This window comes from Talpa occidentalis, unplaced genomic scaffold (genome assembly GCF_014898055.3).
Source record: "Talpa occidentalis isolate TD23 unplaced genomic scaffold, MPIMG_talOcc4v2.1 talOcc4.170, whole genome shotgun sequence".
Classification (NCBI taxonomy): Eukaryota; Metazoa; Chordata; class Mammalia; order Eulipotyphla; family Talpidae; genus Talpa; species Talpa occidentalis.
The window spans coordinates 9382-33526 of record NW_023601755.1 but is presented as its reverse complement, the minus strand read 5'-3'; the positions used below and the strand labels follow the sequence as shown (position 1 = coordinate 33526).

Here is a 24145-nt window from a genome sequence, read left to right as displayed (position 1 = left end):
ATTGACTTCCAGGCCTCCCTTGGTGGCGCTGGTGGTTGAGCGCAGCACTGTGAGGCTGTCCGCAGCATCTGCAGTGTAGGTTAGATCCCGGCCAGCAGGCAAGAATCCCACATGGTGCGGCAGACCTCTCCTGTCTCACCCGCTGCTCCCCTCAGCAGTGTATTTCATCAGTCTGCTTGTTCTGTTCCCCACTCTGTCTCTGGTGAATCTGATCACCTCCCGTGCATCTGGCCTGTACCCCATTTCTTGTATGCATGAATAAATAAATTTTTTATTTTATTTATTATTATTTATAGACATAGCAACTTATGTAGACATAGAAAAAATAAATATATGAACAAATGCTCAATATCACAGTTAAGAACAACAGTGACACCATCACCCTGCTGCCCAGGGTGCGCACAACAGGAGCCTCATCGGGTTCATTGTAAATGATCCTTAGGGGCTGAGAGACACATCAGAGCCACAGGCACTGTCGCTGCCTGGTTGAGAACAAAACAGAACCTGGTCAGAGATGAGACCACAGGAAGGACTGATGAGGGTAACTCCCCCATGGAGTCCATCTACACTGTCCCCAGGGGCTCAGGGATCAAACCCCAGATCCACACTTACCTGCGGCCTCAGTGTAGCTTCCTCCTTGTCCTACTGTGGGAAGAAGCATCATGGGAGACCAGGGAGCAGTCAGGTCAGAAGACCTAAAGGAATCTTTTAATCCTGCACAACAGGAAGTTTTCAGAACTGGGACTAAAGACCCAGGTCAGGACTGAGAAAAATGAAGAAAGGAGGTGAGGGGGGTCTGGACCAAATGCCCTCTAGGCAACACACATGTGTGTGGATGGTAATTCCCATTAACCAGGCAGGGCAAGTTCTCCCTGGGATATGAAAGCCCCCAGTGGACAAGATCCCCCACTCCCTTCCCTACCTGAGTGCTGCTTCCTCCACATCACAGCTGCAACCACTGCAGCTCCAGTGAGCACAGCAACAAGGAGAACCAGGCCAGCAATGATGCTCACGGTGAGGATGGAGGACTGAGGAGGGGGCACTGGTAGGGAGGGAAGATCATACCCTGAGCTCCAGACCTTATCCTGACCCTCTGAAGGGCTCCAGAAGGGCTCCAGAAGGGCTCCTGATGGCCCTGAGAACAACATCACTGCCCACATCCTCCTCCTTACCCCATCTCAGGACTTGGGGCTCCAGCAGGCCTTCATGCTGCACGTGGCACGTGTATCTCTGCTCCTCTCCAGAAGGCACCACCACAGCTGCCCACTTCTGGAAGGTTCCATCTCCTCCAGGCCTGGTCTCCACCAGCTCCATCTCCTGGGTGAGGTCCTCCCCATCTCGCTGCCAGGTCAGGGTGATGTCCGCAGGGTAGAAGCCCAGGGCCCAGCACCTCAGGGTGACCGCATACTCAGAGGTGGGGTGGTGGGTCACACGTGTCCTTGGGGGTTCTGAGGTGGTAAATCAGAAAACTCACTTTGTGTTTCCTCCATGGACACTGAGGAATCCTCGTGAGACCATCCTCACAATGGACAAGACCACTGGCGTGGCAGGAATGACAGGGGTGAAGGATGTCCTGAGCAAACTCCATACAGGGTTTGCGGACTCCACCCCCACGACACAGGGAACTACAAATCCCATATCACCAAAGGGAAGGTGGGGAGGACCCGAGGGTGGAGTTAAGCAACTAGTCTCTCCATTTGGGTATTTAACTGGTCATGTGGCCGGGAGTCTCTGGCTTGGCCACGAGGCGTGCTAGGTTTTCACCACCTCTGTGGGTCACTGGAATCCCAGGTCAGCGGAACGGGTAGGACGTATTTACAAACTTATCTCCCTCTTTTTCTCCCTGAGTTATTCATTTCCCATTTCCTCTTACCGTGTAAAAAAACCTTTTATCAACCTTTTATGTGTGTCTGCAGTTTAGCATTCATACGTCACCTTTAAGCACACAGGTGAGGACCCACAGTCAGGAAACCCCATTTTTTATCAGGGTTTGCCCTGTAACAGCTAGAAGCATAAAAATGTAAAAAACAGGCTAATCTGGGGAATCTGTGAGAGTCTCCTATTTCTTAGATAGTACTAGAATGAGGATGAAAACCCAGGGTAGGATGAAGCAGAGGGAGTGGAACACAGATGTTTTATTCCTGACCTGGGTGGAAGGTGAATGACACAGAAAAGCAGGAATCACATAACTGAAAATGTTCTCAGACCAGAAACAAGACTGAGAGAGAAACTCGTGGTTCTCAAATAGGCCCCTGGTCAAAAGGACCCGGTGACGTGTGGTGTCAGGGACTGTCTGTCTTTCTCAGGAGAGACGGGATCCCTTCACTGTCCTTCAGGAGAAGCCGGAGTCTCTGGGAGTCTCTCTAGTGCAGAACAAGAAACCCAGGGGAGCCCCCCTCTCGGGACTAGAGAGAGGACTCGTTTCCCGAGGTGACTCCAGGCAGGGGGGGACCGGGAGGCCTCCAGGCCCCTCTTACCCGTGCGCTGCAGAGTGTCCTTCCCGTACTCCAGGCACGTGCGCAGCCACCTCAAGTACCAGTACTCCAAATAGTTTCTGAATCTCTCTGCCTCACCCAGGGCCTCCCACTCGCGCCGGGAGAGCTGAGCGGCTGTGTCCGCTGCAGTCCAGGAGCGCAGGTCCGGGTTCAGGGCCAGGTAATCGGCGCCATCGTAGGCGTACTGTCTGTACGCGCGGAGGACTCGCCAGTCGGGCCCCAGGTTGCAGCCAGACATCATCTGGAAGGTGTGAGACCCTGTCCCCGCCAGTGTCACCCCGCGGTCACCCTGCCCGCGCCCCCTCCCGCCCTGAATAAACTAAACAGAATGAAATGGGGTGAAAGTCCCGCGGGCTGTTCCCGGCAATTGCAGAGAAGCCTGGAGGGGGAGACCCCTGCCCCGTCCATGGGGATGGAGGTGCTGACCCGGCCTGGACCCGCGCCAGCTCACCGGTCTCGCTCCGGTTGTAGAGGCCGCGCAGGGCGTCCAGTCACGCTCGGTACCACAGTGCGCGCTCCCTTAGGACCCGCGCGTCCTCGTCCCACTCCTCCTGCTTCTCCTGCTCCACCTGCTCAGCCCAGGGCGCCCGCGGCTCCAAGCTCCGGCCCGGAGAGTCGCTGTCGAACCGCCGGAACTGCGTGTCGTCCACGTAGACCACGGAGATGAAGCGGGGCTCCCAGGGGCCGGGCCGGGACATCGTGGTGTGGAAAATCCTTATGGAGTGGGGGCCTGGGGGCGGGAGGGGAGACCAGGCCTATTCTTCTTCCCTTCGGGGGCTCGAGTCCCGGGGGGCGCCCACGAGACAGAAAGCGGGTGAAAGATGAGTGAGATTGAAAAGTGGCTGCGGGACGAAAATGGCCGGGACTCGGGGGGCCAGAGGAGGCTGGGGTCTCCGGGGGACAGAAAGGGGCCAGGACGGGGCGGGGCCGAGGTGGGGGGACAACTAGAGCAGCGGTGAGGTCGCGCCTTTCCCACCCCCGCCCGCGCCCTCGCTCCCGCCTCTGCCCTGTCCCCTCCCGACCCGCACTCACCTGCCCGGGTCTCCCTCGGGCCGCGGCCACCGCGAGCAGCAGCAGGAGGGCTGCGCCCCCCATCCCCCAGGATGTGCCTCCAAGGAGTCCCACTGGGTGGGTGGGGGCTTTGGAACGGGAGCCGCGGGGCTGCTGATTGGCTGCTCTGGAGACCTCCAGGCAATGGGGAGTGAGCCCTGGGGTGACTCACCAGTATCCAGGAAGGAGGACCCGCCCAGGTTGTGAGAAGTGAAACTGGGGAGATGAGGAAACCCCAACAGTCACCTTCCAGTCCGGAACAGTGCTCTGGGGACTGAGACCTTGAGAGCCACACCCCGAGACCCCTGCTCTCCTGCACCAAGACCTTTGTCACACTATTGCCTCCCTGAATCCAGGCCCAGGAATTGGGTCAGTGATTCTCAAACATTTTTCTTTCAGCATGTCTCTACAGTCTCACAAATCACTACGGATCCCATGTATAATTTTTTCATGTGGGTTATAGCTTTAAATATTTACTTTACTAGAATAAAACCTTTCAAAAGATGTTATTATGCTGGGAGCCATGCTACTCCTGTCGTCTTGTTATAGGGCAGCCCCGATACAAAACGGGGTGCCTGACTGTGGGTCCTTACCCGCGCGATTAAAAGGACTTATCCATGCTCTACTGCAGGCACACAGGAAAGGTTAGTAAAAGGTTTATTTACAAGGGAAGGGCAGATGAGGAAATGTACAGCTCAGGGAGAAAAGTGGGAGACAAAGTTTTAAATGCGCCCTACCCGATCCACCAATCTGGAATCCCAAATGGCGCTCTGAGAGCTGGCCGCGAGCCAGGAGCCCTGAAGCCAGGAGGCAAGTGATAGTGAGCCCCCCAGGCCCATGTGTTTGGTTTTTTATACCAACCCTGGCTGATTAATTCCACCCTCAGGTCCCTGCCACCTTCCCTTTGGTGGTGACAGGATTTGTCTTTCCCAATGTCCTGATGGCTTTGGTCTGGAGTGGGGGTGGAGTCCACAAAGCCTGTATGGAATTAGCTCAGGACATCCTTTCCCCCTAACAGTCTGACAAAGGTCCAGGCATGAGGCAGATTCCTGAAAAGTCAGGAATCTCTTTAGCTGACTCCTGCTAGAGTCTCATTTGTTTATGGCTAGTTTCTACCATTGTTAAAATACACATTTAAAAGTAAAACTGCAAATGCTGTTTGATCAATTACTGAATAACCAATCTGACAGCAAATGGCACTGCATAATTCATTGATAACATTGGTTAGTTAGCATACAAATTCTTGACACAGGAAAAGGGGGAGGGTGCAGATCTTTGAGACTGGCCCAGGAGAACAACCAGCCTAGCAGGCTGCCAGTCCTTGTTTAGATATGCCTGTTAAGGAAGCAAACTTGTCTTTTACTGACATTTCCATGTCTATGGCTCTTTAACAGGGAAAGATTCGCTTTTCCTTAACAGTTCCCTTTCAGTGACAATGGGTATGGTAGCTGTTGGAGTATGCATTCACGAATAAGCCAACAACAATTTTGTGACTGGTTAAGCTAATAATCTTGACAGCACAAATAATGCACTTGGGAATAGTCAATGTTACCACTGCTGATGTCACGTATTAACCATTCTGAGAACCAAAAGCTATAACCATCTCAGGCCCTGCCTCTGATGAAATATTTGTAGTTCCTTAAAACAACAATCAGCAATCTTACAGAAAAAGGAATTTTCCCTTGATCTTAAAGTTAGATATGAAAACTAGGCTGATTAAATAAGTAGAGGAGTAATAGGTTAGATTCTGTTAGATTAGGAGAATTCCTCCCTTAATTGAGAGCTTGGGGCTAGTGAAGAGTCAGTGCGGCTTGTCTGGCACTGATGCCCTCCATGCCCTTGGTGCCTTAATATTGAATCAGTATCTTATTAAAACAATATATATTAGATGATGATTTCTGTATAAAAGCCTTCTGTTTTTTGCTTTAATCATATTGTTACAAAGCAGCCCCGATATAAAACGGGTTGCCTAGCTGTGGGTCCTCATGTTAGGGGGAATGGATGTCCTGAGCTAATCCCATACAGGCTTTGTGGACTCCACCCCCACTCCAGACCAAAGCCATCAGGACATTGGGAAAGACAAATCCAGTCACCACCTAAGGGAAGGTTGCTGGAACCTGAGGGTGGGGTTAAGCAGCCAGGTTTGGTATAAAAACCTTGGGGCCTTGGGGGGCCTTGGGGTCTCTTGCTCTCTTGCTCCCTCCTGGCTTCACGGCTCCTGGCTCGCGGCCAGCTCTCAGAGTGCCATTTGGAATTCCAGATCAGCGAATCGGGTAGGACACATTTAAAATTTTGTCTCCCACTTTTCTCCCTGAGTTGTATATTTCCTCATTTGCTCTTCCATTAAAAATAAACCTTTTATTAACCTTTCATGTGTGTGCCTGCAGTATTTTTTTTTTTTAGATTTTTAAAATTTTTTTATTTATTTATACAAGTACTGTGTACAGTCAGAAGCGTGGGAGGGTGAGAGAATTCACAGAGCCAGAGCGGGGAGCAGAGCAGGCAGAAGGACCGAAGCACACTGCTGAGGGGAGCAGCGGGCGGCAGGAGAGGTCTGGGCACCACGTGGGACCCTCCTCAGGTGGCCAGGGAGCAGCAGGGGATTGAACCAGCGCTGCAGAGGCTGGGGGCAGCTTTGCAATCCAGCGCTCAACCGCTGCGCCACCGGGGAGGCCCGCCTGCAGTAGAGTATTGATAAGTCCTTTTAAGTGTGTGGGTGAGGACCCACAGTCAGGCAACCCATTTTGTATCCGGGCTGCCCTGTAACATTCACCTGCACGCTTCTAATGCTCCAGATTTTTTTTTTTTCTTTTGGCTTGGATAATGGACTATTTTCCAGTAATGGAAAACTGTCATACTGGACATTCATGGACAATGCTGCTGACTAATTGTTGCTTCTCTTACACACATTGTAACCCTGAAAAAAAGACTGTCTCCTAAGACTACACCCTGAGATCTGTGCCACCATAGATATGGTGGAATAAAAATTAAAAGGGGTGATTGTAACAGGGTGGTCCCCAAGAAAGGGGGAAGTTCCAGGCTCCCTGCCCCACCCAAGTGGAGGGTGGAGCTGAGCAGAGAGAGAAGAAGCTGCAGAGGAGACTGAGGAAGGAAGGAAGCCGGATGGAGCCAGAGGAGGCACATGGAGCCGAGAGACACGTGAAGAAACTGCACTTGCCTTTTGGTCGTGGACTGGGTGACACAGATGTGGGTGAGAGACCCGTGGGGAGGTGGCAATGGCTGTTTTTATCTTGATTTTGATTTTGCTCTTTTCCCTCCAGACTTGTCTGGTTATTTCTGATCCTTTTCTGTGGATCCCCACTGGAAGATGCTTAAGACTTGTGGCAGGCTTTGGGGCCTTGTTCTGGGCCAATCCTGCTTGGGTGGACTTTTACCCACGAGGCGATGGGTAACTTTGGGTGCTTGATTTAGAAACTATATTCTTTGCCTTTTCTGTATTTTTTCCTAATTGTATTAAAGTTCCTTCCCATTAAAGTCTCATATGATTTGTGTTGATGCAGTGGATGGCAGAACCCATTTAGAATAGGCAGGTTTGTGGTGTCTGGGCTGCCCCTTTCCCTGCCCTGTAACAATATGGTTATATGTTAGTCTCAACTTTATAGGTTAGTTAGAAAAAAATCCCTGTGTCTCCCTTCCCCCAGGTAACTTCCTGTCCTTTGTTTCCCCAGCCCTTAGTTAATCCTTCACTGTAGTAAATATAGAAATGTTAGTCTCAGTCACGTAAGTTTTTGCTAGTAATAAAATGATTAAGATAAATGACTATTCTAAGAACACTTTTGTTTAGCAACTGTGCCTTCTTCAAAATAAAGAATGTTACAACCTCTGCTGAAGGGCAAATAAACCCCTGGCTGTTCTAGAGGAAGATGTGATGATTGTTATCTTCCTGCTCTAATACATATGCTTATGTACTCTGGGTTTGCTTGTAAGGTATAAATAAAGGGCTGCTGAGACCCTCAGCAGGATGATGTCTGCACCCTGATCAAGTGTTTGCATCTCCTCACTCCCCCTCCCCCTAATCCCTCAGATTTGTCCATGCCCTCTCATCCTCACAGGAACCCCTCACAGGACAGTTTGCTGAGGCTGGTCCCTGGCATTATTACTTCTTTACTTTAGAATATTAATAACCAATGTATGCTAACAAAGCATTTTTAAGAAAATAACTTTCTGTAAATGTAAGGATAATCGTACAATTGTATGATTTTTTTTTAAAAGTTACCTATTGTTTCACTACTGAAAGGTCCATGCAGGAGGCCTGAATACAAAAACCCACCAGGAAGCCCACCTGGGAACAGGAATGCAGAAGCCTGCCTAGAGGATTCAGATAATGAATCTCCCCTGCCCTACAAATCTTATCAGGGACCTACAAACCCAGTCTACCACCTGACCTCTCCTCACCCTATAAAACCCTGCTTCCCCCTGACAATGTGCGTGGCTTCACAGACCCCCACCTTGGGTCCCTGAGGCCATCAGGAGTGCAATAAATTTTCCCTTCTTTTGAGAAATTTAGCCTGGCTCTCCTTTTCTTTACTGTTCTGAACCTTTCATCTGGTGCACTGGCGGCCGCTGGTACACGACCCGGGACACACTCCCTGCGGGAGAACAGGCCCTCGCTGCCTCTCATGCCACGTGAGCGGAGCAGGGACTTGCTCTAGTCCCTTACTGGGCTTCCTGGTAACTCCAATCCATGTGGCCACTTCCGCCTCAACAACTTCTTCTTTTCATCTCCCTTGGAGGGGCCATCCTCCTCTTCCTCCTGATGGCCCACCTTCTCTTCCTATGGCACTTCGCCAAATAATCGCGAATAACGAAAAGACCCGGCCGGCCGGCCTGTGGAGCACCAGCGCTTGGCTCGTGACTCTCCCAGGGTGAGCTGTTGTCTCTAAGGTCCCTCGGATTGTTAGGGGGAAAGGATGTCCTGAGCTAATTCCATGCAGGCTTTGTGGACTCCATCCCCACTCCAGACCAAAGCCATCAGGACACCAGGAAAGACAAATCCCATCACCACCAAAGGGAAGGTGGCTGGGACCTGAGGGTGGAGTTAAGCAGCCAGGGTTGGTATAAAAACCAGACATGTGGGCCTTGGGGGGCTCGCTCTCTGGCTCACCTCCTGGCTTCAGGGATCCTGGCTCGCGGCCAGCTCTCAGAGTGCCATTTGGGATTCCAGATCGGCGGATCGGGTAGGACTCATTTAAAACTTTGTCTCCCACTTTTCTCCCTGAGTTGTACATTTCCTCATTTCCCCTTCCCTTGTAAATAAACCTTTTATTAACCTTTCGCGTGTGCCTGCAGTAGAGCATTGATAAGTCCTTTTAAGCATGCGGGTGAGGACCCACAGTCAGGCACCCCATTTTGTATTGGTTAGTTATAGGTCCCAGCAACCTTCCCTTTGGTGGTGATGGGATTTGTCTTTCCCGGTGTCTTGATGGCTTTGGTCTGGAGTGGGGGTGGAGTCCACAAAGCCTGTATGGAATTAGCTCAGGACATCCTTTCCCCCTAACATCGGTGCTGCCCTGTAACAGGATCACGGGGGTTTCTTCATCTTATTCAGTGATTGCTACCCCCTCCTGATCTGCACTTTCCATTTGGGGCTCCCTCTGAGGTGAGACGTCTCCTCAGGGGAACAACCTCTCCTATTTCTTGGAGGTAAAGAGGATGGTGGGACGCTGCCTTCCCCTTTCACTCTCCCGCTCGATTCCCTGAGGATCGGGCCAGGGACGCTGGAACCCAGCCTCCCTCCCCGACCCTCCTTTTGAGATCCTAAGAGGGACACTCGCTATGGGGTCAACGCAATCCCGCATTCCGGCAGACACCCCCTTGGGGTGCCTCCTAAAGGCCCTTGGCCCTCTACAATTTAAACCCAGATGTGAGACCTAAGCGCCTCATTTTTTATTGCACCATGGCCTGGCCGAAATATGAACTGGACAATGGCTCTAAGGCCGGAAATGGGCTCTTTTGACCCCAAAATTCTAACCAACTTAGACAACCTTTGTTGTAGGCAGAAAAAGGGCCCAAAATTGCCTTAAGCCCAGGCTGTCTTTCTCTTGCGCTCCACCCCTTCCCTCCCTCCTGAAAACCTGCCATATTTTTAAAGTCTCGAGACTCCTCTCAGACTCATCGCCCTCTCCCAACCCCTCTTCTGTGTTCTTTGATCCCCTAAATTCTCTATCTTCTCCTCCTCCAGCTTCCCAATCCAGCCCCCACCCCTTTCTTTTCACCTCCCAGCCGCCACACCCTCTCTCTGCTTATCCTCTTGTCCCTCCCCTCAGGGAAGTGGGTGGGACTGAAGGAGGAGGGAGAGCCCATGTTCCTTTCTCTGAGCTCTCCCAGATTGAAAAGCGTCTTGGCTCTTTCACTACCTACACCCAAAAATATCGTTTTCTTACCCAAGCCTATGACCTTACAAGTCATGATTACATGTTATCTTCTCTTCCACCCTGACCTCTAATAAAAGGGAATGTGTTTTTAGGTCTGCCCAAGACCATGGAGATCAGGTCCATTTGACTCTGCAGCAGTTCCCAGCCCAGAGCCGGGGTGGGACTACCAGAGTGACACAGGCAGGACCCTGGGGCTGGGCTCACCTGTCTCCTAACTGGTCTCCAACGGGCAGCACCTAAACCTATAAGCTTTACTAAGCTCCCAAAGATTACCCAGTCGGCCTCAAAAAACCCTGCTGCCCTCCTTAGCTGCTGCCTGACGGAGGCGCTCCAGCGCCATACCAGGCTTGACCCTGACTTGCCTGGAGGTGCCACAGTTCTGGCTACCCATTTTATATCTAGGTCAGCCCCAGATATTAAAAGACAGCTTAAGAAGGCTCACGACAGTCCTCAAACCCCTATCTAGGATCTGCCGAATATGGCCTTTACACATGACAGGGCAGAGAGGGAACTCCATAGTTGCCAGAAGGCTGAGCTTCAAGCTCAGGCCCTAGTAGCTGCCTTAAAACCGCCAGGCCATGCTCTTCCAATGATCTCAGCACCTGCCGCCCTTTCAAAGAGGATGACAATGGGCCCCAACCGACCGCAGCTGGGACCCTGCTTCAAATGTGGCCGAAAAAGCCAGTGGTCCAGACAATGCCCCAACTCCCACCCTCTGCCAGGACCGTGCCCCATCTGCAACATCCAGGGTCACTGGAAAAGTGACTGTCCTTCCACGCCTGGCTGTGGTGGGCCAGTGCTTCTGTTAGGGGGAAAGGATGTCCTGAGCTAATTCCATATAGGCTTTGTGGACTCCACCCCCACTCCAGACAAAAGCCATCAAGACATTGGGAAAGACAAATCCCATCACCACAAAGAGAAGGTTGCTGGGACCTGAGGGTGGAGTTAAGCAGCCAGATTTGGTATAAAAACCAAACACGTGGGCCTTGGGGTCTCTTACGCTGTCGCTTGCCTCCTGGCTTCACGGCTCCTGGCTTGCGGCCAGCTCTCAGAGTGCCATTTGGGATTCCAGATTGGCAGATTGGGTAGGACACATTTAAAACTTTATCTCCCACTTTTCTCCCTGAGCTGTACATTTCCTCATTTGCCCTTCCCTTGTAAATAAACCTTTTATCAACCTTTTGTGTGTGCCTGCAGTAGAGTATTGATAAGAGCTTTTAAGTGCACAGGTGAGGGCCCACAGTCAGGCAACCCGTTTTGTATTAGGGCTGCCCTGTAGCAGTTTGAGCCCAACGTGGTTTCCAAGTTACACCCACGGTTGACCAACCCAAAGTAACTTTCCTTGCGTTGGTCACCATAAGCGCACTAGGTCTGCAGGACTCGCAGTGTAATCTTTGTCTCAAGTCCTGAAAAGTCTGTTTTTTTCCTGTGCGTACAGCTCTTGTGTGTTTTTGACCCAAATATGGCCTCAACCATGAGCTTACACAGTTTTATCCCTAGCTTGAGTTCTTTCAGTTTTCTTCCGGCCTTGAATTTAAGTAGCCCTTATCCATTAATTACCACCAGCTTCATGAATGTAAATAATTTGATGAAGCCTGGTGTATGGCACATGATTTTACTACTGTATACATACATGGGTGGTTTACAAGCCATCCCTTTATAGTCCTGCCTTGAATCTCAACCTCCTCAACTGACCTTCCCCACCACTGCAGCCGGGAGACCAAGTCCTGCACAAATCACTTCAGCCAAAGCCACTGCAGCCTCCGTGGACTGGTCCACACACGGTCCTTCTCACCACGCCTATAGCGGTAACACTTCTGGGAGACCCCTCCTGGCACCATATCTCTCGGGTCAAACGTGCCCCCGAAGACAAACAGTATGCATGTTGTAACCTGGGTCCTACTAGGATGCACATTTCTTGTCAAAATCTCCCCTAGCCCAGTGTCCTGTGTGTGGAAATTCAAAGTTAGGGAAACATTTGTCTCAGGGTCCACTGAGACTACCCACTTGGTGGGTACTGCGGATGCCCACAGGCCGGATGCACAGCACCCATCACTCTCACCCTAACTCTTTCGTCAATTACTAATCCTATGAACACCGTCTTTTATTTCTTTTACCATCAAACCTTAAATCACTGCAAAAATACCTACAGATAATATAGGGGGTGCCCTTACCCGTCATGTACAGTGCACCTTCCAGACAAAGGCTGCATGTTCTCTCTGGTCCATCATAATACGGGTTTCGGTATGAATCAAGTTAACTCTGCTATTTCAGATCCTTGAGACCAAAGTTGGGTACAGGGAGTCCAAGCCGCAAGGTACACTGGCTGGCATTTCTACCCAGTGGCAACATTGTCCTTCTCAAGGGAATACGTCCTGACACAAAATGCCACAGTCTAAGTCTCCCAGGACATCCTCCATTCGGAACAAGTCCTATAAAATGAGCTAACGTCATCAAAAAAGACTGAGATACCCTCAGCGTGGATTCATATAATCCAAAATGTTATATACCCTTCCTAAATGACTCTTTTGGGACTAATACCTCCTCTTGTTTCCTCTGAGCTTCCCTTCAGAGGCCTCTACTGGCGGCAGCTTCAATTAATCACAATACCACTACGACCAAGATAACCCAAGATAATGGACGCTGCTTGCCAGACTCCCCAACTCTCAGTCCCCCTATGGGACTCCAATCACAGCTACCCCTGCTAGCAAACTGACGCCCTTGTGGGCTTTCATTCCTGCACTTCTAACATTTCGGTTAAAGGATAGATACCTCCTTAGAAAAAGCCTCTGTGTCTTTAGCATCATCACAAAGACAGCTCCCCTCCCTGGCACAGGTCACTCTCCAAAACCAACGGGCTCTGGACTTGTTAATGGCTGATAAGGGAGGCACCTGCCTGTTCCTCAGGGAAGAATGTTGTTACTATATCAGTGAGTCAGGGATTGTAAAAAAAAAAATGTGGAAGCCTTCATGAAACTACGCAAAGACGTGGAAAGGGAAAGCGGGGGCTCCCACTCTCCGTTAACATGGTTTCAAAATCCTATAGTGTCATGGCTCCTCCCACTCTTGGAGCCAATATTAATAATAACCTTGTTCTTTCTTTTTGCTCCTTGCCTCTTAAAATTCACACAGGCTCGCATTCAGGAAATGTCTCCTACCACCTTTAACCAACCCCTTCTCCACCCACATTCTTGCATCCCTGCAGAAGACCCTCATAACCAGGCCTGAGCCACCCCCTTGGTCTTCACCCCCTTCCAGCAGGAAGTAGCCAAAGAAAGAAACTTTCACCATTTTTCCTATCAACAAAAGGCTGGTATGAAGGGTCCATGCAGGAGGCCTGAATGCAAAAACCCACCAGGAAGCCTACCTGGGAACAGGAATGTTAAAACCTGCCTAGAGAATTCAGATAATGAACCTCCCCCTGCACTACAAATCTTTTCCCCCCGCCCTATAAGCCCAGTCTCCCACCTGACCTCTCCTCACCCTGTAAAAGCCTGCTTCCCCCTGACAACTTGCTGGGCTTCACAGACCCCGCCTTGGTTCCCTGAGGTCTGCCCTGGGCACAATAAATTTTCCCTTTCTTTGAGAAATGTAGCCTGACTCTCCTTTTCTTTACCGCTCCAAACCTTTCAACTACATATTAAATAGATATAGTGTTGATTACTCTGGGATCAAGTTATCAAAAATCATGTTTTACTTTTTACCACAGATCCCAAAAGAAAAAATTGGTCCATACTGTAAGTTGTCAAGTTTATAGTAATAGGACTCAATTTTCCATAATTCTGGTTTTCTCTGGAAGTTTACATTTTATCAAGGCAACAAGTGCCCTCAGTTGATTTTTAAAAGGGACAGACTCACGTTCATTTTCAGGAAAGTGTCTGCCAATTCAATTAGTCTAAGGAACCATGGTTTTAGCCATTCATACTTTAAATTAAAAATGATATTGCCTAAAAGAAGAGGCGAATTCATGTCATACATTTTTTCCCCCTGGGACACGGCCCTTTGGACTTTAGCAGACGTGCCTTATGTGCACTTCCTGGTCATCACTTCAGACCTTTAAAAAATGTGGATTTCAGCATGATAAATAGAAAATATGCTTTCATGATTTAACTAGGACATTTTGAAGTGAAGCTGGTCTGGATTTTTTTTTTCTGCAAGAAAGTGGTGGTGAAAAATAACTACAACTGCAGTTGGTACTATAATTTCCATTCTTACTAAGTTTTAACTTAGCAAATGTCAAAATAGTGAAAGGCAAATGGTATCTAAGTGATGTTATAAAAATAGTTTTGACCTCCTGGATCAAGTCTTACTGACTTGAGGAATTAAACATCAGATTTGGTGGCGACATTTGGGTACACCAGGCACAAGGTAACCAACAAGTGAGTGAATGCCAACATCTGGGTAGACATTGTCCAAAACCTTGGTTGACCACTGAATCACATGGAGACAAGTCAAACCCTTCAAGACCCAGCATGAAAATGCAGCAAGTGGAGACTGAAGCATCAGAGCAGGGCCCAGCTTTGCACACTGCAGGGGCAGATTTCACCTGATTCTGGCAAATGTCCAGCGTCGGTGGGGGAAAAAAGAAATCCCCAGAAAAATGAAAGAATCCAGATGTGTTAAATCTTGTCTTTCATGTATTTAGAATTAAACCTGCTTTCTCCATGGTGCTTTTTTGAATAAAGCCTGACTACTCTCTACAGGGTATCGGCATGATTTTCCTTCTTTGACAAAAGAATATAAATATTTAGTGGCCAGATGATGGAGAATAGAAGTTTTCAAATGTCCACAGGTATTTTTATACACTCCAGAGGTCAAGACCAATTCCCCTCCTGTGAGTCCCTGGACTTGTTGGCTCCCTGCTCATGGAAGAGGCTGGCTGCGCTACTTCACAGTGAGGCTCAAAAGGCATCTCGATCTCCTACTTGATATCTCCTGCTCCTCTCTGGGGGAAAGACATTTGCTCTGCTTGGTGGGCACTCAGATAAGGAGATGCTCACATGGTGAAGAACTGAAGCTTTTTTTCCAGCAGCCACGTGCATGAGCCTCTATGTAGACCCTTCCATGTCCACCAAGCCTTTTCTTCAGCGTGACATTGTGATTGCATAATGTGAGGCGCCCTGAGCTGGAACCACCACTGGGGTACAGGCCAGAGGTGTGGAGGGTGAGAGGATGCACCAGAGACAGAGTGGGGTACAGAACAGACTGACTGACTGAAATACACTGCAGTCAAGTCAGGGGAGGTCTGCTGTGCCATGTGGGTAGCTCCATGACCGGGGTTCGAACTGGTGCTGCAGAGGCTGTGGACTGCTTCATAGGTCGTGTCTTAACCCCTTGCGCCATCAGGGAGGCCCATAAATAAATACATCTTAGACAACAACAAAAGAAATCTTGAAGAAAGAAGTTATGAGTGTGGAAGCCTTGGGCTTGGGTCCTAGGTCTGTGTCATGCTAAATATGGGAATGTTGCCACTCTTGCCTGTAAAATGGGACATATAGAGTCTTGGTTGTCTGCCTCACACAGGTGATAAGAAGATTAAGCTTAAACTTACAGTACTGTAGAAGTGAACTATATATTGCTTGCAAGAGATGAAGTTTCAATATAAAGACACACTGAAGGTAAATTGATGGAAAAAGATAACCTATGAAGATAGACATCACAAGGAGATTGGAGTGGTTCTATCAAAATCAGCCATAAAAGATTTCATAATAGAATTCAATGGCAGTATAGAGAACTCCCTCAGAATGATAATATCTAATAGAGTGAGAAACTACAGAGTACAGATAGAAAGGAGACACGTTGCCTGGCTGGGGTAGGGAGAGGGATCAAATATAAAGGTGCAGCTATTGACAAGAGCGAAGATATGGAAACAACCTAAATGCCCTAAATCAGATGTCTGGATCAAGAAGATGTGCCATATATACACAAGGGAATACTACTCGGCAATCAAAAAAGATAAAGATGCCATATGCAGCAACATAGATGGAGCTGGAAGGGATTATGCTCAGTGAAAAATAAGTCAGAAGGAAAAGGAAAAATAGTGGATGGTTTCACTTAGAGGAGGAACATAGGGAAACCATACAAGGGATTGGGGGAAAAGACAAAACTAGCAGCAAACTATACATTGGAGACATTCATCTGGGGAGAGGGAGGGAAAGGGATCAAAATGGGAGGGGAGAGCAGCAGAGTCTGTGGTGATGTTCCCAGGTGTCCTGGTGGAGGCACTTTCATGGGGACAACACCTGAGAGGGGAATTCAAACACTGTACAAAAATGAAGACCAATGTAAAAATATATAAATAAATAAATTTAAAAAAACAATATAAAGGAGCAGGAGACATTTTAGGATGAGGGGGCTGTGCTGTCTGTGCTCTATGTCTGTGCTTCCAGGATTCTATTTATTTAGAATATTATTTATATTTACCTAACTGTCCATCTATAACTGGTAAATTTTATTTCATGTAAAGATCTTAAGAAATAAAAGCGGGGGCCTCCCCAGTGGTGCAGCGGTTGAGTGCTGGGTTGCGAAGCTGCTCGCGGCCTCTGCGGCGCCGGTTCGATCCCTGGCTGCTCCCCGGCCACAGGAGAAGGGTCCCACATGGCGCGCAGACCTCTCCTGCCACCCGCTGCTCCCCTCAGCAGTGGACTTCGGTCCTTCTGCCTGCTCTGTTCCCCGCTCTGACTCTGGTGAATTCTCTCACCCTCCCGCGCTTCTGACTGTACCCAGTGCATGTATAAACAAAAAACAAACAAACAAACAAACAAATAAATAAATAAAAACATAAAAAAAAAAAAGAAATAAAAGCGGGGAGAATGAAGACAAAGTAAATACACTAGAGTTAATTAAAAACAGAATTCATTGCTAGCAGTTCTGTCCCAAGGAATGTTAAAGGATTTCTTCCAGGCCTCGGGAAGTGACAGTAGATGATAACTCACACATTAGAGCAACAACTAGCAACAGAGACACGCAGAATACTCTTTTTTTTGTAGCTTGTCTTAACTTATTGAACAGATATGACTGCTTACATTTTGTGTTTTACAGTTTTATTTGGCTTCTGTTTATTTTGGTTTAATATACATATATTACACGAATAACATTAAGATGGTTAAACAGAACTATATTGCTGTAAATGTCCTATATATTATGGAATGTAGTTCAATTAAGTAGATATTGAAAAATGAAAGATTTAAGTATTTACAACAATAAAAAGTACTGAAATAAATATATCTAAAGCCACAAGAAGAATTAATTTCACAGAAAACTATTTGCTTGAATCAAAGAAAGGCAGAAAATGATGAAATGGAATGAGAAAGATACGAGGCAATGAAAAAATAAACATCAAAGTGATAGACTCAAATCTTACCATATCAAATACTGGATGGTCTCACTCATAGCAGGAATTTAGAAAACCTAAATAAGGGATCAGGAAAAAGACTAATTGCAATAAAGTAAAAATCAAAATCAGCAAGCAACTATAAACCAGAGACACACTGGGGAGTGGGGGCAGGAGGAGGGATTAGGGTCAAAATAAGGGGGCGGGAATTGTATGGGGAATATAACCAAGATGAAAATGCACACATTTTGCAAAAATTAAAATGAGAAATGATGTAAAAATAGATAAAATAAACTAATAATAAAAAATAAATTAGGCACTGTGGGCGCTCTAGAGGCGGCCCCCTGGACACACAGCTTTGTGGCCTGAGAGGCTTGGGTGGGGCGGAGTCCAGACCCCGCCAGGAGGGCATGCGATGCAGCTGGGCTCAGGGACTTTGGCCGCTGGCCTCGCAGTGATTGAGGTGATGGGGTCGCGCTGTTCCTTCAGGGTTTCTCCAGGGTCCCCCGTTTGTTCTGCTCCCTGGACCCAACACCAAACAGAGCTCCCACCACCCGTCTTCAGTAAAGTTGTTATTATACTGAAAAAAAAAATTAGCTAAATCCTAATCAAAAGCCTGTGATTCTCTGGCACATATTAAAAAACTAGCAACAATAAATGTTGGCGAGGATGTGGAGATAAAGGAACTCTCCTGCACTGCTGGTGGGAGTGCAAATTGGTCCAACCACTATGGAGAGCTGTGTGGAGATTCCTCAACCTACTAAAGATAGAGCTTCCATAGGATCCAGAAATTCCACTCCTAGGTATTTACCCAAATGACACAGAAACATTAATTCCAAAGGGCACCTGCACTCCTATGTTTATAGCAGCACTGTTTACAATAGCTAAGCTTTGGAAATAACCCAAATGCCCAAAAATAGATGACTGGATCAAGAAGATGTGTTACATATACACCATGGAATATTACTCAGCAATCAGAAAGGATAAACTCATGCCATTTGCAGCAACATGGATGGAGCTAGAAGGGATCATGCTCAGCGAAAAAAGCCAGAAAGAAAAAGAAAAATACCGGATGGTCTCACTCATAGCAGGAATTTAGAAAACCAAAATAAGGGACCAGGAAAAAGACTAATTGCAATAAAGTAAAAATCAAAACCAATAAGCACCTCTAGACCAGAGACACACTACAGTGGGGGGCGGGGGAGGAGAAGGGGATTAGGGTCAGAATAAGGGGGGTGGGAATTGTGTGGGGAATATAACCAAAATAAAAATGCATACACTATGCAAAAATGAAAAATGATGTAAGAATTATATAAAATTCAAAAAAAGCCTGCAATTCTCAGATTGGATAATATCAAGGAGATTTGTATTCTGTGTGTGTTAGAAAGACTTTCTATACAAACAAATGTAGTTTAAAAGTGAAAGGGTGAAAGGATATGCCAAGGAAATAGAAAGTAGAACCACAAACCTTTACTGTCATTGAAGGAGGTGGCAGGAGCGAGGCCTGAGGGACACAGACAGCAGGTCCCTGCCTCTCTGTCCAGGAGGGAGGGTGAGAGAGAGTGTGGGGGGCACAGTGGATCTGGGTGCTGGGGTGGAGGGGGTGGTTTGGTCACTACCTCTGAAGAGATGGGAGCCTATTCCCTAAATGAATTGTAAATCAATGTTACTGCAATTTGAAAAACAGCCCTCAGAAAAGGGACAGGGAGTGGAAGAGAAACGTATCTGCTTTGGTAATTTCACATCGAAGAGATGTGAAACTTTCCCCCTAAATCACACACAGTACTGTAAATCAGTGTTGCTTCAATTAAAAAAAAAAAAAATAGGCCTCATGAAAGGAACAGGGAGTTGAAGCGAAAAGCATCTGCTTTGCACTCTCCAGGGTGTGGTCATCAAGGGGCTGCAGAGAAAGGCTGTGGGGAGAGAAGATGGCAGCTCCAGAGCCTCCTCTCCTCACTGCCTCCACCCCAGCCTGGTGCCAGGGTTGCTCACAGGGCATCTCACCCGCTCCCCCAGTGATGCTCAGCCCCAGCTCACCCTCTCAGCCTGAGTCACACACACCCAGCCTCTCCCCTGGCTGCCAGACTAGGACAGCGCCGCAGCGCCCCCGTGTGGCCACGGGACAGAGGACAAAGGGCGAGAACCCTTAGGTCTCCCAGGTTCTCATGGAGCTCCCAGAAGGACAGGGCTGTGCACAGGAGGGGGAGCCCCACACAGCTTCAGGTTCTCAGTCTGACCTGTTTCCTAATACACGCTGACATGATGAAGGTCTCCTGTCTCGCCCGCTGCTCCCCTCAGCAGTGTATTTCATCAGTCCACCTATTCTGTCCCCTGCTCTGTCTCTGGTGAATCCTCTCACCCTCCCGCACATCTGGCCTGCACCCCGGTTCTTGTATGCATGAATAAATAAATCTTTTTAAAAAAAGGGTCTAGAAGTACAGATGATGACTTGAGCTGCAGTATCATCACTGGTCCATACAAGGTGTTTAACTTTAATAAGATCCTTAACGGATCACTGGAGGAGGGGGAGGTTAAGGCAATGCACCAAGAACGCTTTCTGAAGGGACACATTGGAGAGTGATATGATTCTTAATAAAGGCCCAGTAAACCTGGATTCCAGTGTCTAGGACAGCCATACTAGTTAAATGGAAGGTCCCAGCTCCAGGTTGTGTTGGTGTCCTGTGATGAATCCCTGTCTCATTCACCCCCAGGTGCTCTCCAGTGTATCACCCTCTTTTCTCTCTGTTTTATGACTTACTACTCTCCAACATTTTCTAGTTGTGCCACCATTCACTAGTGCATTGTCCATGTTTTCACTGTCATTTGAGATCCTTGAAGTCAGGAGAATTGTCCCATGAACACATTTCCTCAAATGTAGTGATTGGCTAGAAATATCCATTAAAGTAATGAAGAAATGTACTGGCCCCTCTCTCATTACTTCTTGGTTCACATCCTAATCCACTGTCAGTTCTCCCCTGTATCTCTTCTGATTTTTCTATCTCTGTCCCTTCCCCAGACCTCATCTCCTCCCTTAGGCTCCTGCCCCAGACTAACAACTTTTCCTAGATGATCCTGGAGGGGAGGGTTTTAGACCCTTCCTTCCATCTGGAGGACATTAGGTTGAAATAATCCAACCTCAAAAGGAAACACTGAGAATAGTCAACCTTTCATAGGCTAATATTGCTAAATATACAGCTCGTGCATTATTATGCCCATAGTTGTTCCTTCTCATCAAAAATGGACTTCGGACCAGGGAATGAGGATGAGGTAGGAGGAGAAAACTCCATCTTGCCACATTATCCAACAAGCATTACTGGTGATATGTTGGAACCCAAAGTGAAAGCCCTCCAAGAAACTGAAGGAGGAGGAAAGTAAGATTACCTTCAGACAGGTGTACAGGAAACGCACCAGTGCTGGAAGCCAGAGGAGGAAGGTAAATCTCAGGTGGAGGCATTACCATGTCTAAGCAAAGAATTTATCCCTGATGAAGGGCTGATCAAAACTGGAATTAGGGGCCTCCCCGGTGGCGCAGCGGTTGAGTGCTGGGTTGCAAAGCTGCCCGCAGCCTCTGCAGCGCTGGTTCGATCCCCGGCTGCTCCCCGGCCACCGGAGGAGGGTCCTGCATGGCACGTACACCTCTTCTGCCGCCCGCTGCTCCCCTCAGCAGTGTACTTTGGTCCTTCTGCCTGCTCTGCTCCCTGCTCTGGCTCTGGTGAATTCTCTCACCCTCCCGCGCTTCTGACTGTACCCAGTGCTTGTATAAGTAACTAAGTAAGTAAATAAATAAATCTTAAAAAAAAAAAAACTGGAATTAGACTAAATATTTACTTAGCCTCATTACTTCCAAACACCTTACTAAGAGATTTCCTTGTATTATCTCTTGTAATCCTCCAAAGAGCCCATTGGTCACTGGTCTTATCATCAGAGCTAGATTACTAAGACCACGGAACAGGAACCATGTCTTTTGTTCTCTTAATTCTTTCGCTTGATATTTTGTCCAAACATCACAGCACAAAACACAATAATTGGAAGGAACAACCAACACTGGTTGATTGATTAGTTCCTCTAGTCAGCAATTTTCCTCCCCTCTGAAAATACTCTCCTCGTTTAGCTTTTATCTCTGTAACGGTTATATGCATAGCCTCCTCCTTGCCCTTAACTTTGGGGTCTTCCTTCCCTCTGTGAGAAATGCCTCTTCCATCTTTCTTTGGCAGACATCACCTATCTGAAAACAATATAACTTGGTCACTGGGTGGGTGGACTTGTAAGAACAAGATCCACAAAATAGCCATGTGACATTGGACACAGTAACACTTTGTGTCTGTTTCCCTTCAGTGAAATGGTACTAAAAATACATAATTCTAGAATTATTGTAAGAGTTGTTGTAAAGAGTTGAAATATAAAGAGTTATCATAGAGTTAAAACCTAATTACAGACAAAGCATAATACCTCAAATGCAAAGTCAAACTGAAGAGACTATTTGGGGGAGAAGAAAATAAGTTCTCACTAAATGATAGCTGGTAGGGTATTTGGATTGTAGGCAAAAGAAATTGCATTTGACTGGTTTAAACCCCCAAGCCCACACCAAATGTTATTTACTAGCGTTCTAACTGGCTCAGAGGTAACCAGTCAACATTGGGAAGGATAGACATACAGGGGTCTCAAGTGTTGAAATTCATTTAAGATATCCTGGGGGATGCACTGGCATGATTTTGATCCAACTGTCTTCCATTCTGATCTTGGTCTAGAAAATCTGGGTTATATCTTTTCTTTGAACAAGAAGGAGGAGTGGAAAAGTACATGATTAACAGTCACCAAAGATCATGTAGAATGGGGCAGGGGTTGAAATCTCTATTGCTATGGAAATAAATTACCACACAGCCAGTGGCTTAAAATAACACAAATCTGTTATTTTGTTGTTATTTTATTGTTCTGGAGATCAGAAGTTCAAAATCAATCTCAGTGGACCAAAATCAAGACCCCTGTGGTGCAGTGTCCCTGCCACCTGCTCTGAAAATCTTATAGAACATATTATTCCATCATCTTTGTCATATAAAGTAACCTGATCCATGGGACAATAACCCACCTTAAGCGCAAGTCCTGCCCATATGCAAAGGAAGAGGATTATACACACCCTTTGTGCGTCTAAAAATGAACCCTTTAGTAAGTAGAATGGGTATAGACTGGGACACAGATTGTAGTTCAACCTAGGAGGTGTAGGCACAAAGGTGTGTATGTGAACTTAAGAGCAATTATGTGTAAAAGTGTCTGAGGAAGGAGAGGAGAAAATTGGGTTCAGAAATGAGGTGATTTCTGAGCTGAGTTTTAATAGACAAGAATTCATCTCTAATGAGTGCTACACATGTAAACCTAAGAGAAGCCAAATTCAGATTTCTGAGTAAAAGACTAATGCTTTACTCTAGACCACAGATGAATTCCCAAAAGAGCCAAAAATTAAATCCAGGCAGAAATAATCATTTAATCAGTCAGTCAGGCCACCTTGCCTTGCTTTGTGATTTAAAAGGGCTTAAAGAATACATCTGGATCCCATTTTGAAAGCTTATTGAATCTTGAAATTCTTGTTATCTTAGGATTACTAGTGATTTTCAGGATCTTTTTGCTAAAAAAATGCCATAAAAGAGCAGGCATATGTGGTGTTGCTGGGAGGAAAAGTAGTCATACTATTGTCTAGATGGCACAGTAGTTGAATTCAATGATCAGCCACTTGCCTTGGGCTTACTAATTTCTTTTTAATCTTACACTGCAATGAAGAATTGCAGGGTGGCGTGAAATGTGAGAAGGGAAAAGGGGGAGAAGACTATTAAGTCAAACACAAAATAGAAAGGGAGCAAGTAAAAGCAGTGCATGAAGTTCCAGCTGGCTAGCAGCGATTCATCACTGCTCCGTTTGCTATTAGAATTCCGGAGGCTTGGAGGGTAAAGGAATGTCCCCAGATATTCCTTTTTCAATGGTTCTAGGGTTGGTTGAATCTAGTGTTCACCTAGTCTGAACACTTTTCCGTATTCAAAGGTTTTTTTTTTTTTTTTTTTGTATTTGCAATTTTTATCCAGCTAGTATATTAACATTTTTTTAAAATCAGGTTTTGTAAGGAATTCTCAAGTAGACATGAATTCTTATGTCTCAAGTAGTGTACTAGAGGTATACTATTCATTTTTTAAAACACTATTGTAAAACTATTTTAAAACTATTTTAAAACTATTTTAAAACACTATTCATTTTTTATCTGACATTCTTTTTTGTTCTAGTATTCAACTAGCCTACAGTTAATCAAACAATGAAAAACAGCAGCCTGTCTTGTGCTCTCCCCTGACCGGTTTCAGTATTTTGGATATATTCTATGCTACCTACAGATAATGTATTTATGTCACTCTTGCTTTGTGAGCTTATTTGAGAAATATTTCCTGACACCAGTAGCTTTTAATCACTATTTGTACTTCCTCTCTTGATTAATTTTGCAATGGTAAATGATATCCCCCTTTTATATAGTGTTGGATTATCTGTACAATAGTACCTCTTGACTTTCTCTCTTGCCTTAAAAGGACTTAATAGGAATGATGACAGGTGAAAATAGTTACACGGAATATTAATAGATGGGTCATAAAGAAAGGTGTTTCATGTATAAATGAGTTTAAGAAATTCTGGGTAGAAGTAGAAGTTATTTATAATGGAGCATATCAGAAGCTTTGATGTGCAAATATGTGCTGTAAAGCTTCAAAAGAGCATGTGATATGCAACATTTTCCAAACTTCTGATGATAGAAACTTTTTCACAGCACATCCAGTGATATCTTCAGGAACTGTTTATAAAAAGGTCCAGGAGGCAATCTCCTATGTGATGTGATGAAAGGAACA

General features: G+C 46.7%; 1 pseudogene; it reads right to left on the bottom strand.

Moving 5' to 3' along the window:
• Nucleotides 1–311: 311 nt before the first annotated feature.
• LOC119250638 (class I histocompatibility antigen, Gogo-OKO alpha chain-like) lies at nt 312–12248 on the bottom strand (annotated as a pseudogene).
• Between the last annotated feature and the right edge of the window lie 11897 nt (nt 12249–24145).